This window comes from Callithrix jacchus, chromosome X (assembly GCF_049354715.1).
Source record: "Callithrix jacchus isolate 240 chromosome X, calJac240_pri, whole genome shotgun sequence".
Taxonomy (NCBI): domain Eukaryota; kingdom Metazoa; phylum Chordata; class Mammalia; order Primates; family Cebidae; genus Callithrix; species Callithrix jacchus.
The window spans coordinates 30946072-30960585 of NC_133524.1; positions in this window are offsets into that span (position 1 = coordinate 30946072).

Below are 14514 nucleotides of genomic sequence, written 5' to 3' on the forward strand. Positions count from 1 at the left end.
ACTTTTGTTTTTCTAATTCTTTTTTTTTTTTTTTTTGAGACGGAGTTTCGCTCTTGTTACCCAGGCTGGAGTGTGATGGCACGATCTCGGCTCACCGCAACCTCCGTCTCCTGGGTTCAGGCAATTCTCCTGCCTCAGCCTCCTGAGTAGCTGGGATTACAGGCACGCGCCACCATGCCCAGCTAATTTTTTGTATCTTTAGTAGAGACGGGGTTTCACCATGTTGACCAGGATGGTCTCGATCTCTTAACCTCGTGATCCACCCGACTCAGCCTCCCAAAGTGCTGGGATTATAGGCTTGAGCCATCGCTCCTGGTCCGTTTTTCTAATTATTTAAGATGCCACATTAGGTTGTTCAGTTGAAGTTTTACTTCTTTTTTGATCTAGGCACTTGTAGCTACAAAGTTCCCTTTTAGTACAGCTTTCACTGTATCCCATAAATTTTGTTACATTGTTTGTTTCCATTATCAATTGTTTCTGGAATTTTTCAATTTCCTTTTTAATTTCCTCATTGACCCACTGCTCATTCAGAAACATATTACTTAATTTTCATGTGTTTATACAATTTCTAAAATTCTTCCTGTTGTTCATTTCTACTTTTATTCCACTGGTTAGAGAAGAGGGTTGATATTATCTCATTTTTTGAATGTTTTGAGACTTGTTTTATGACCTAATATATTGCCTATGCTTGAGAATGATCCATGTACTTAGGAAAAGAATGTGTATTTTGCAACCATTAGATGAAATGTTCTGTAAATGCATATCAGGTACATTTGTTCTATAATGCGGATTAAGTTTGATGTTTCTTTCTTGATTTTTAGTGTGGAAGGTCATTCTAATGGTGAAACCGTGGTGTTGAAATTCCCACTATTACTATATTGGGGTCTGTGTTTCTTTCCAGCTGTAAAAACACTTGCTTTATATATCTAGGTGCTCTATTGTTGATTTCAGATATAGTTACAATTGTATCACCTTGCTGAATTGACACCTTTATTATTATACAGTGAGGCCTTTTGTCTCTTATTATAGTTTTCGTCTAGAAATATATTTTATCTGATATAAGTATAGCTACTCCTGCTCTTCTTTGTTTCCATTGTCATGGAATATCTTTTCCCAAACCTTTACTTTCAGTCTATGTGTGCCTTTATAGGTGAAGTGTGTTTCTTATAGGCAACAGATTATTGAGTTTTGCTTTTCAATCTATTCAGCTACTCTGTGTCTTCGGGTTGGAGAATTTATTCCATTTACATTTAGTGTTATTATTGATAAGTGAGGACTTACTCTTGCGATTTTGTTATTTGTTTCCGGGTTCTTTTGTTTCTTCTCTTCCTTCTTTCATTCCTTTGCACCTTCATTTTAGTGAAGATGATTTTCTCTTATGGTATGATTTAATTTTCTGCTTTTTATTATTTGTTTATCTGCTATATGTGTTTTGAATTAAGGTTATATGGGCTTGCAAATATCTTATAACTTTTTATTTTAAGCTGATAACAACTTAACACTTTTTGCATGACTAAACAAACAAGCAAGAAGGAAACTAATAAAACTCCATACGTTGACTTCTCTCCCTCCACTCTTCAACTTTCGTTGTTTTTATTTATCTTATGGTACTGACTTTGTCTTGAAAAGTTGTTGCAGTTATTTTTTTATTGGTTCATCATTTAGTCTTTCCACTTAAGAAAAGAGTGGTTTATACACCACAGTTACAATGTTTAATAGTCTATTTTTCTGTGTAGTTACTATAACCAGTGAGAGCTTTGTACCTTCAGATGATATTTTTTCTTCTTCTTCTTCTTCTTCTTCTTCTTCTTCTTCTTCTTCTTCTTCTTCTTCTTCCACTTCTGCTTATTCTAGACCAAGTCTCATTCTGTCTGCCAGGATGGAATGGAGTAGTATGATCTCAGCTCACTGCAACCTCCACATCCCGGATTCAAGTGATTCTCCTGCCTCAGCCTCCAGAGTAGCTAGAACTACAGGCGTGCACCATGACACCCAGTTAATTTTTGAATTTTTAGTAGAGACGAGGTTTCCCCGTGTTGGCCAGACTGGTCTTGAACTCCTGGCCTCAAGCAATCTGCCCACCTTGGCCTCCCAAAGTGCTGGGATTACAGGTGTGAACCATCATGCCCAGCCCCTTCAGCTGAAATTTTTTTGTTCATTAATGTCATTGTCTTTCAAATTGAAGACGTTTAGCATTTCTTTTTTTTTTTTTTAATTGGATTTTAGGTTTTGGGGTACATGAGCAGAGCATGCAAGACAGTTGCGTAGGTACACACATGGCAGTGTGCTTTGCTTTTCTTATAGGATAGCTCTGGTGTTCATGAAATCCATCAGCAATTTTTTGTCTGGGAATGTCTCTATTTCTTCTTAATATTTGAAGGGTATTTTCACTGTATCTAGTATTCTAGGGATTTTTTGTTTTTGTTTTTTGGCCTTCAGCACTTTAAATGAGTCATGCCACTCTCTCCTGGCTTGTAAGGTTTCTGCTTAAAAGTTTGCTGCCAGACCTATTGGAGCTCTATTGCATGTTGCCTCTTTTCTCTTGCTGCTTTTAGGATCCTTTCTTCACCCTTGACTTTTGGGAGTTTGATTATTAAATGCCTTAGGGTAGTATTCCTTGGGGGAAATAGCACTAGACTAGTTGCCAGAATTTTGTCCCGAGTTACACCACCTACTCACTCTCTATGTGGTTGAGTTGATATTCAAACATTCATAATCTCAGTTTTCTTACTCTTAAAATGGAAGTCATATCTTCCACTCTGTCTCACAAGGCTTTTGCACAGATTTCATTAATGCTAAATCTTGACTTTAAATAGTTCCTTTTCTAAAATAGAAATATTGTTCTCTCATTGTTGATTTAGAAGTTTCCTTAGACTATATTATGGTAAAGGCTCTCCAATTTCATATTTCTCTAAAGCTCCTGTTAACCTAGACATTTCCACAGGAAAGATTTTTCTTTGTGAGTATGGAAGAAAGTCAGCATCATATTCTTGGGGATTAGGAAAAGGGCCAGGGAAATATCTGTAACTGAATTCCTGAGCAGACAAAATAGCCAAATCCATGAAATCCTCCTTCCATAGATTTACTTGAATGTAAAGGAAACTGTTTTTATTGGTGAAACCAATGACATTCAACCTCATCAGCTAGATTGGTGAGCCAAATCCACGATGATAATGGAATTGCATAATAGTGATTAGATCTCAGGGCAATCAGAGCAATTATATGATCAGAGGGATTATATCCTTTATGTAAAGTAATATGAACTCCCAGATCTGCTAGACTTTGTATCAGTTAATATTTTCATAGTGTTTTAGAAAGATATATATCTAAGACATAAAATATTAGAATATATATATTTTATAGTTTTAGGAACAATATATATGGTCCTTGTGAAATTTAAAGATGAAAATATGTTACAGCTGAATCACTGATGGACACTTCCGTTGCAGTAGTATTGATTGTCAAGATAACTGAACTGAGAGGATAAGCATGGCTGCTACAGGCTTGATGTCTCCCAGTTAGTGGGGACTACCCTATGTAAGAGGGTACACTTAGGAGTACATTGCTGTCGATTTGCTAGATTAGTTATTACTTTCCCCTTTAGTTTGTACTGCATGTATTGTATCATGAGCCAGGGATACCTTATAAAATAAGAAGAAGTTTAGGATAAGAAGAGAGAGAATACAGAAGTTAAAGTTTTTGCTATGTTTTGGGAGCACAGTGATTCAATATTAGTCATTTTGTTTAATTTGAATTTCTGCAAATTATGCTTCAGTGAATTAAGATGGAAATAGTATAGACCTGATTTTGAAAATAAAAGGATGTTTTGTTTATTACATGCTCATCACTTGTGTAGTCTATTTTCTTGATACCCAATTTAATATCTCCTGGTGAAGGTGATATCTAATTTAAAAGAAAAATAAACATCACCAGCAGTATATAGTGTGAATTTATTCTAAATTACTACTCATATGCAATTAAACATGGCTTCCCCCTTGGATTCTTTACAGCCAGTGCACTTAAAATAGTTTTTTTTGGCACAGCCTGCACAGTTTGATACCATAATTCAATCTCCTTACTGAGTGAGATGTTGAGAGAATTTTCTCTATCTTGAAGGAAAACCAAAAGTAAGGTAGAATGTTGAAATACAAGCTGATATTAAAGAGGCATTAAACTATTGCCAACATCATGTTTCTGTTTTATCTAGGAGAATAATTCTAAACCACAGGTGATTTTGCTCCCCAGGAGACATTTGACAATGTGTGGAGACTCATAACGGTCATCACAACTGGGAGATGCTATTGCCATCTAGTGGTAGAGGCCGGGGTGCTGCTAAACATCCTACAATGCATAGGGCAGCACCCTTCCCATCCCGTCCCTCCTATCCATCACTATCTGGACCAAACAAAGCATTATCTGGGCCAAATTGCCAATGGTGCCAAGATAGAGAAACTCAGAGACACTCTGGGCTAGGAAAAGAGCATTTGATGAAATTTTAGGATTTTTGCAGCATATCCTTTACTAGCATCATCAGTCCGTGAACACTAATATATATTTCAGAAATGAAATTAACTGTTTTTGAGGGCATGTCTGCTTTGAGTTCAAATACACAGATTTCTCATCTGGATTCGAGGAGTTAGAACATCATGCATATCCTCAGCAAATACTCTCTGCTTATGGAATATAGATTCGGTTAAGAGAAGCCCCTATTTCCAGATTAAGAAAAAATGGCATACTTTCCACTAAAAAAAAAAAAGAAATCCATTCAAATGAGGACATTGTCATAGACTTAGGTTAAACCATAAGCCATCACTGTTTCTGTAGGTCAAAATTGTCACACATGAGCAATGTCATATGGTTAAACTCTCTACTGTGTCATCCCTTGTCAGATGATCATGATGTAAAAAAAAATCCCATTTGGAATGTCAGGATGCTTCCTCAGTGTGCCTCATTTGTATTTCTGCCTACTGTAATAACTATGGCTGGAATCTTAATATATTTGTGGTAACTTAATCATCAGTGAAACTTGGGTTCAAAGGAGTCATGTAGAATTAGATAGAAAATACAGGGTCTAGAGAAGGACATTTTTTGTTCATTTCTGAAATGGGAACCCAAATAAACACATGATTGATTTGAAAAAATACAAAAAAAACAAAATGCTTCTTACAAGAACTTTTGTCAAAAATTCCTTAGGTTGGCGTACATTTTTCTTGAGAACTATAAGAATATAAGACTCGAGAATGCCTACATCAGTCTGGTTTTGAAATAAAAGAAAGCCAACATAAGAATTATGGAAATAAGTCACTTGAGGTCAGAAGTTCAAGACCAGTCTGGCTCACATGGTGAAACCCCGTCTCTACTAAAAATACAAAAAAATTAACCGGGTGTGGTGGTGCGTGCCTGTAGTCTCAGCTACTCAGGAAGCTGAGGCAGGAGAATCGCTTGAACCCAGGAGGGAGAGGTTGCAGTGAGCCAAGATCACACCACTGCACTCTAGCCTGAATGTCAGAGCGAGACTCCATCTCAAAAAAAATAAGGAAATGAGTTTAATATACCAATTACTTATTAATATGAAATTTAAGTGAGTAGAAATGATACAGCTAAAAGATCAGAAAAACAATCATATGACATCAATCTGAGGAGTTGGAATAGGTGATGAAGCCACTGATCCTGAGTAAGTCCTAGAAACTTCTTATATACAAAGTGGAAATTGGCAGAGGGGTCTGGAACTAGATGCCTGCCCCATCTGATGGTCGTGATGTATTGAGCAATAATACTCACTAAGAATTTCTCCCATTGGTAAACTCAAAGCTGTGACTACAGAGTAAAGGTGGCTTTGAGAAACACAGTCCCCAACCTTAAGAGGGACTGGGAGTGGTGATGCCAAGCTGACTACCACCAAAGCAGCACAAAGAAAATCACACTGTTATAACTACCTCATCACAAGTGAATATGAGGATGGGCAGCTTAAAATCTCATGATATATTTCAGTCTTGCCATTGCCTCATAAAAGAACTTATCAACAAGAAGATAAACAGAGGAAGATCATTGTCATCCTTCTTGCATTGAGACAAAAAGAAGTGCCTCTTAGGAGAAAAGGGAGAAATGGAAATTTAAATAATTCATTAATCAAAAAACACATTTTCAAGAAATTCATATCTGACTGTCTCTACAGTTCCTGTCTTAAAGCCAAGTGGTAAGATGAGACATGGACATCTCAAAGATTATGCACCTGTATTAGGTATAAGATGGTCAAGCTGTAACCTTAATTGTGTAAAATATATGTAATTGTATTTACTTTCTCGATCTCAACTTATTTTCTATCTTTTCATTCTTTATTGTAAAGTAGAAAATATAATCTTAGACAATACTCGGCACATAACTATTTCAGGATTTGAAATGGTTCATTTGTGCTGTTATCTTCCTCCCTCGCCATAGGAAACATCTGACTTTCAAGGGACCTATGCTGTTTTCTTCCTTCAGAGAAAAATATCTGGTGTCTAGTCCATCTCAATTTATTTTGGTATCCATCTAAGATATTCCTGATTTTTCTTTGGTACATTAGTCAGGGTAGAATAGCCAGTGTTTATGAAACTCTCAGTGGTAAAGCAACAGTTTTTATTATTTTCAATCTGTCACAGACCAATACTTTTGTAAAACACAATAATGGAAAATTATAAGAAGCATGAAATTAAAAAATAAAGTCAACAAAAAACAAAATACAAACCTGGATTTTAAAAATGAAATTCTATAGACATAAAATTTCTTTCAAATTGCCATAAAATTTTCTGAAAGCTTTCTTTCAATTTCTGTACTTAATTTCTTCATAGGTTGGTATCACAGAGTTTGCAGAACAGAACCAGTCTGTGGACTACATTTTGATTAACACTATGCTAAGTTAAGCTGAAAGAACAAATAAAACATGAAATCTCCGTGGCTTCTAGGAATAAAAAGTTTATTTTTTGTTTATGTAAAGTCCAATATGATCATTCCCGATCTGTACTCTCCTGGGAAGCTCCCTTCCACTAATGGAAGGATCCATTTCCCTTTCTTCTTTGTGCTACTGCCTTTAAAACATAGTCTCTAATGTCACCCCAGAAGGGAAATGTGGGTAGGCGAACACATATTAGGTTGGTGCAAAACTAATTGCAATTTTTGCCATGTAAAAGTAATGGCAGAAACTGCAATTACTTTTGCACTGCCCTCATATTTAGATACCTAGTTGGGGAGTGATTCACATCACTTCTGCTTATATCTTCTTGCCAGAGCTAATCATATGGCCAACTAACTGCAACGGAGTCTGGCATAGCTAAAGTAGCACATGAGTACTGGTCAACTCTACTGGGCTACTCCACAAACGATCTCATACATTTTGTGATATCTTTCTCCCAATTTCCACACCCCTCTCAGAGTATCCACAATTTTCAAATGTTCTTTTGGGTTTTTAAAATGCAACTCATGGGGGCCAGGTGCAGTGGCTCATGCTGTAACACCAGCACTCTTTTTTTCCTGAGGTGGGCGGATCACTTGAGGCCAGAAGTTCAAGACCCACCTGGCCGCATGACCAAAACTTGTCTCTATTAAAAATACAAAAATTAGCCAGGTGTGGCGGTGGGTGCCTGTGGTCCCAGGCTGAGGGAAGATAATCACTTGAATCTGGAAGGCGGAGGTTTCAGTGAGCCGAGATCATGACGCCATTGCACTCCAGCCTGGGCAACAGAGTGAGACTCTGTCTCAAAATAAATAAATGAAATAAAATGAAAGGCCGGACACGGTGGCTGACGCCTGTAATCGCAGCACTGTGGGAGGCTGAGGCAGGTGGATCACGAGGTCAAGAGTTTGAGACCAGCCTGACCAACATGGTGAAACCCCATCTCTACTAAAAATACAAATATTAGCTGGGCATGGTGTCACACCCCTATAATCCCAGCTACTGGGGAGGCTGAGGCAGGAGAATTGCTTGAACCCGGAAGGCAGAGGTGGCAGTGAGCTGAGATTGTGCCACTGCACTCCAGCCTGGACAACAGAGAGAGACTCCATCTAAAAACAACAACAACAACAAAGAAATGAAATGAAACTCATGGGGTCTATTGAGAAGACTCATGTGGCTTGTCTTATTCCCTGACTGTCTAGATATGACTTGCTGCCATTTATTCTTTATAGACACTACACTATTCATGACCTTTGAAAAATCTCTGAAATTTCACACAAGAACTATGCATTAGTCTCCTTGGTATTTAGATTCCCATATTCTAGGGAGTCTATTGTCTCACCTGGGAATCTGTTGAGAGTTGTGCTGGAGCTGACTTAAACCCCTTTCAAGGACATGCTCCGAGTTTAACCTGATTGCTTCCTTTCTGACTTCTCTCTCTCATTAGCCTCTAGAATCTTTATAAAATCTAAGATAGAACAAGTGGTTCTTTAATCACCATAATGCATTCTCGTTACATTTACTGTTTACAGGACATATTTTTACTTTGATACCCAAAAGCACTTTGTTTTCAGATTTTGAGACCCTCCCCCTCAACCACTTTTACTAAACCTACGTGTTTTCCAGAAGTTCAAACATCCATTTTTTAACATTCCATTCATGTTCCGGATATAGAAGAATGTGAAAGATCAAGTGGATACAAAATTACATACTGAATACAATAAAATAATCATGCATACATAGATTTATGAAGCTATTGAATAGTAGTAGATGCTGAGAAATCTTAATTAACTGAATTCCAGAGAGGAATATACTCCTCATTGGTGAGCAAAGAACCCCAGACACATAATTGGAAGCAAGTGTTTCTGAAGTGTGTGAGTTTTCAGAGGAGCAGGCCTGAAAGAGATTAAGAGACTTTGTACAACTAGGAAAATATATCCATGCTTTTAGTTACATGTTTGCCTGGCAGGATGGATTGGAATTTGGCAGAACCCCAAATATAAAAACAAACCACTTGGTCACATGTAAGAATTTCTGTTTCATAACTTAAATATTTTTCAGAGTAAGCAGCAAAGAGTTGTGAAGTTTGCAGTGGAGGTAAGGCTGGAAAGCAGAGAGAGTTTGTATAGCTCTGCTGTTCAGATTTTCAGGCCCTAGTAACCTTGAATTTAAAGATAAATTAAAAAAAAAAAGCTCAAGAAACAAGCTAATACCTTCCTAGCTCAAATATTAACAATATCAAAGAGATTAACTTCTCAAGTTAGCCTGAAAAGGAAAATCTCTATCTCCATTTGAAGCTATAGGTAAAATCAAATTAATTAAAGCTACATCTTATCATTAGCTCACATCAACACTTGGTCTAAACTGTAACAGAAGCCTTTTGCCTTAGCTGCTTTTTAGAGGAAGCAAATTCTCCTTTCTGGAATCAAAAGGAAATTGAACAAAAATAATATACTTCAGACTTCTGTATTTGTAATATATAAAATTTGGCATGCAATGAAAAAAAATTAAGCAGGAAAATGCCATCTGCATTGAGGAGATACAAAATAACAGCCAGTGGAAGCCAAAACACAGATGTCACAGATCTTGAAATTAGTACATAAGTACTTTAAAGCAACTATAATAAACATGTTAAGTAATTTCTAAGAAAAGATAAGAATGGGTGAAGACATGGGGGGATGCAAGAGAGATATTAAAACTCCAGAAATAACAAAATGGAAAGTTCTAAGACTAGAAAAACAAAGTATTTTAAGTGAAACAATTGAACACAGTAGAAGAAAATAACAAAATTTCAGACAAATTATCAAAAATGAACCACTCAGAGAAAAGAGAGCATCAGTGGTTAGGAACAATGTCAAATATACTAACATATATATAATTGAATTTTCAGAAGAAGAAAGAATGAGTGGGATAGGAAAAATATTTTAAAACTTAGTGCCTCCAAATTGTCCAGATTGCAGGAAAAACATCAGTGCACAAATTCCAAATAAGATAAATTCAAATAGAACCACAGTTAGTCAAACTGCAAGAAACAAAACATAAAGAGAAAACCCTTAAGAGCAGCTGAAAGAAAACAAGACAAGTACACATAGGGGAAAATGATAAGAATTGTAACTTACTTGTCATCAAGAACAATGGAAGCCAGACGATAATAGAATGACTCCCTTAAAGTGCTAAAGAAAACGACAGTCAACTCAGAATTCTATGTTTAGGGAAAATATTCTCAAAATAACAAATTAAAGACTTTTTTAAATAAATGAAAGCTGAAATCATTATGAATCAGCAGATCTTCATTACAAGAAATATTAAAGGAAATCTTCATTCTAACAGAGAATTACACTACATGAAAACTTATCTCTGCACTAAGAAATAAAAAGCTCTGGATCCAGGGAGACACGATAGCTGACTAGACACAGGTAGTATGTGGCGAAAAGGAACCAGGATAGTAACTAGGTACATTCTAAACAGATCGTGTAGGAGATAGTTCACCATATAAGAGACAAAAAGCAACAGAAGTAAGGAGAGGGCTTGAGGTAGCCTGCCTACCCAGGAACTGACAGAGCTGCGAGAGGCTCCTGGTTGTGGGGAAGCAACAAGAGAAAAACCCCCAGTACTCTGAAATTAAAAGGATTAGTCTGATTGAGATAGGTGCATTACCCAAATTATTTATTCTTATTTTGCCTTCACAACAACACTAAGGTCAACATTGTTTGCCAACACTGAGGCTGAATTTGGAGGATTGCTGGAGCCCAAGAAGTCAAGGCTGCAGTGAGCTGACAACATGCCACTGTACTCCAGCCTGGGCCACAAAGCAAGACCTTGTGTCAAAAAAGTATATATTATTACATTGGTTCACCACTGCTCAGGCCACGTCAGATTTGCTAATGACCTAACCAAAGACTACAGTAGTCTCAGATCCTTGCTTCTCTCTTATTTTTGAGTCAGGACAAATAAGGATTTGGAATGCTTTGGTGTCAGTGTCTTTGATTTTAAACTCTAGCTTGTCTTATAAGATGCATTTTCTTTAAGGAGCCACTCGTCTCTCTTAGTCGTCACAATAAATTTGAAGTATAAATGAGAGAACAAAGCACTCATTAATAATGTCAGCATTACATTTCTATCCATAGCAGGTATTATGCTGCAGAAAATAGTTGAATATTTTAAGGAAAAACTTCCTTGGAGCCCATTTTGACTACAGTCTTCTATTACAGGTGTGATCTATTAATCTCCATGGCAGCATTACTAACGCCATTTCTGTATTGGTGCAAATGCTGGGCAAAGTATTATATATTTCTGTGAGGACCCAGACTAGACCTCACAAAGCAAAGCCAAGGTCAGAACCCTCAAACAAGCCGGGCACGGTGGCTCAAGCCTGTAATCCCGGCACTTTGGGAGGCCGAGGGTGGTGGATCACGAGGTCAAGAGATCGAGACCATCCTGGTCAACATGGTGAAACCCCGTCTCTACTAAAAATACAAAAAATTAGCTGGGCCCGGTGGCATGTGCCTGTGATCCCAGCTACTCAGGAGGCTGAGGCAGGAGAATTGCCTGAACCCAGGAGGCGGAGGTTGCATTGAGCCGAGATCTCGCCATTGCACTCCAGCCTGGGTAATGAGCGAAACTCCACCTCAAAAAAAAAAAAAAAAAAAAAAAAGAACCCTCAAACAAGGCAGGAGGGAGGATAGCTAACATCTCCAACAGTCAATAAATATAGATTTAACATGTACTAGAGCTTCTGGGTTGTGTAGGTGGGAGATTACCGTGAAACATAATTTAATTCCTATCTTCAAGTAGCTTATAATCAAGTGGGAAGGTGGCATAAACAGGAAAATACAAATAGCAAAAAAACAGCCTGATGAGCAAATGATTTTCTCTGTTCTCACTTAATGGTTTTAAGGAAATATATAGCAAAAGACAATACATTTCCTGGAAACCAGACGGATGGAGTGTTGAAGCAAACTAATGAGTCAGTTAATGTGGGTAATTCTATATAATTTTGTTAAGCAATATTTATTATATAAAGGTATAATATATTGGATAAGTATATTATATGTGCACTCACATAAATAAACATAAGATCAACTCATGCCATGAAATATGATACCAGGAAATGACTAGATTCTAATGCATTTTCTTTCATCCTTTAACACAGAGAAGAACAAGCATGAATTGGAAGACTCCATTTTGCCATTTTTATCTTCCTAGTGTTTCCTTGTGTGTTTCGCAGCTCTACACCGTGACAATGAACTCTTTTCAGAGAAATCCAAACTGCACGGGAGAATTTCACTACTTTTAATTCATAAGTAAATATATGAGAAAAACAGTAAATTAGAATATATCCAGTCATAACCATACTCCAACAATAAATAAGAATAGAATATATACAATCAAAATCATAGAAACAGACAATATGCCTAAGAAGGAAATACTCACCATTTCCTAGGACCTCTAGTAGCACTTTCTTTGCATTGTGTCATTTAATACTAAAGATCACTCTATGAGAGTGGCACCATTATTATCCCATTTTACAGATGGTGCAACTGATAAACACATACTTGCTGTAGGTGTAAATGAGCTAGTAAATGAGGTAAGCGGAATCCAAACTCAGGTGCTCCATCTGCCTGCTCTTCTCCTGCCTCACCCCTTCTGGTACACACAAATTCTCACTCTATCATTGAACAAGCTCTTACTTATCCTTTATGCCTCCTAAAGGGAAGGTTAAAAGTGTCCTCCTAAAGGGAAGCCATCTACATATAGTTAGGAACCCGTTCATTTGAAGGAACAGATACTCTTACTAGAGCAACTTAAAGTTTGGAGACTGATAGTTTAACATGCTAAGACAGTAAGCCACCCAGTGGCTCAACATTAGTGTCCAAGATTCTCTCTCAAAAGACCGATGTTGGCAGATACTTCTTACCTCATGGGCACAATATAGCTGTTGTGTCTACAGGCATTATGTCTGCATTCCAGGCAGAAAGAAGATGAAGTGGTGAAGAATAAAGAGACTTTATTCTACCTGTGTGGCATTGATATTTTATGTAGAAAAGAAAGAGAGTCCAGCCTAAACTATATCATGTAGCCACCCTAGCTTCAAAGAAGGCTGGAAAATTGAAGATGTAACTTTGCAGTCTGTTTGAAATGAAAGACAAAGGAGAAGGTAAATGAGAAAAAATGCTAAATGACACAATGCCCCCCAGACCTCCCTAAATTAGGTTAGGTGTCATGAGCTCTGCACTTTCTTCTAGAACATTCAAGTTGTAATTAGTATCTGTCTTTGGACATTATTGATTGGAAGTTCCATGAGAAATATTCTGCCAAATATTTATCTTATATTATGGAAGTCACACCACAGCCTCAACTCATTTCATTGATTATACAGCAATAGAGAGACATCTATCCATTCGTATTTGCTATTTATGCTGTAAATCACTAATCAAATTTGCTTTAAATTTAAAAAAACATATTCGACTTCACTGAGATTTTCGTTCACAATTGGGGATTATAATAAATATATTCTTGGGAAAAAATCTAGGTAAGAAAAAGATCAGGTATGTATATACATATCTATATATATCTATGTATATATACATATTTATATCTGACCATTTATATATATATATACACTATATATACTCTCCCATAATCTACAATCTACTAATTATCACCAAAATTACATATATACACTTAATCTCACATAGGGTAAATACAAATACAAAATGTTTTTTTATTTTATTGAGATATAATTCACCTTGTATATATCGAAGGTGAATAACATGATGTTTTGATATACGTATACATTGTGAAATAATTTCCACAATTAACCTAATTAGCACTAGTATATGCTAATAAGCATATACTTAAGGCTTACTCTTTTAGTGAATTTTAAGTATCAGTATACTACTATTAACTGTACTCTCCCTGCTGTACATTAGATTCTCAGAACTTACTGATCTTATAACTTAAATTGTGAACCCTTTGACCAACACTTGCCCACTTTCTCCACCTGCTGACCCCTGATAAGCATTCTTTACTCTCTACTTCAATGAGTTTGACCTTTTTACATTCTACATATAAGTGAGATCATGCAGTATGTGTACTTCTGTGCCAGTCTTATTTCACTTAGCCTAGTATCCTCCAGGCTTATTCATACTGTTGCAAATAGCAGGATTTCCCTCTTTTTTTTATTCTTTTGGGTCTTCCTCTTTTTTATGGCTGAATATTTCATTATATATATATATGCATGTATCACAATTCATTATTTATTCTTCTCTTGACAGTCACTTAGGTTAATTCCAAATCTTAGCTATTGTAAATAGTATTGTAAATAATGCTACAATATGGAACCAGCTCCAATGCTCCTCAGTCAAAGAGTGGATAAAGAAATGTTAACATATATATGTTACACGGCACCAACAGTGCACAGGGGTTTTCTTTTCTCTGTAGCCTCACCAAGATGTGTTATCTTTTGTCATTTTGATAGTAGCCATTTTAACAGATGAGAAGTGACATCTGATTGTGGCTTTAATTTGTGTTTCCCTGATAATTCATGATGCTAAGGACCTTTTCATAAGTCTTTTGGCCAT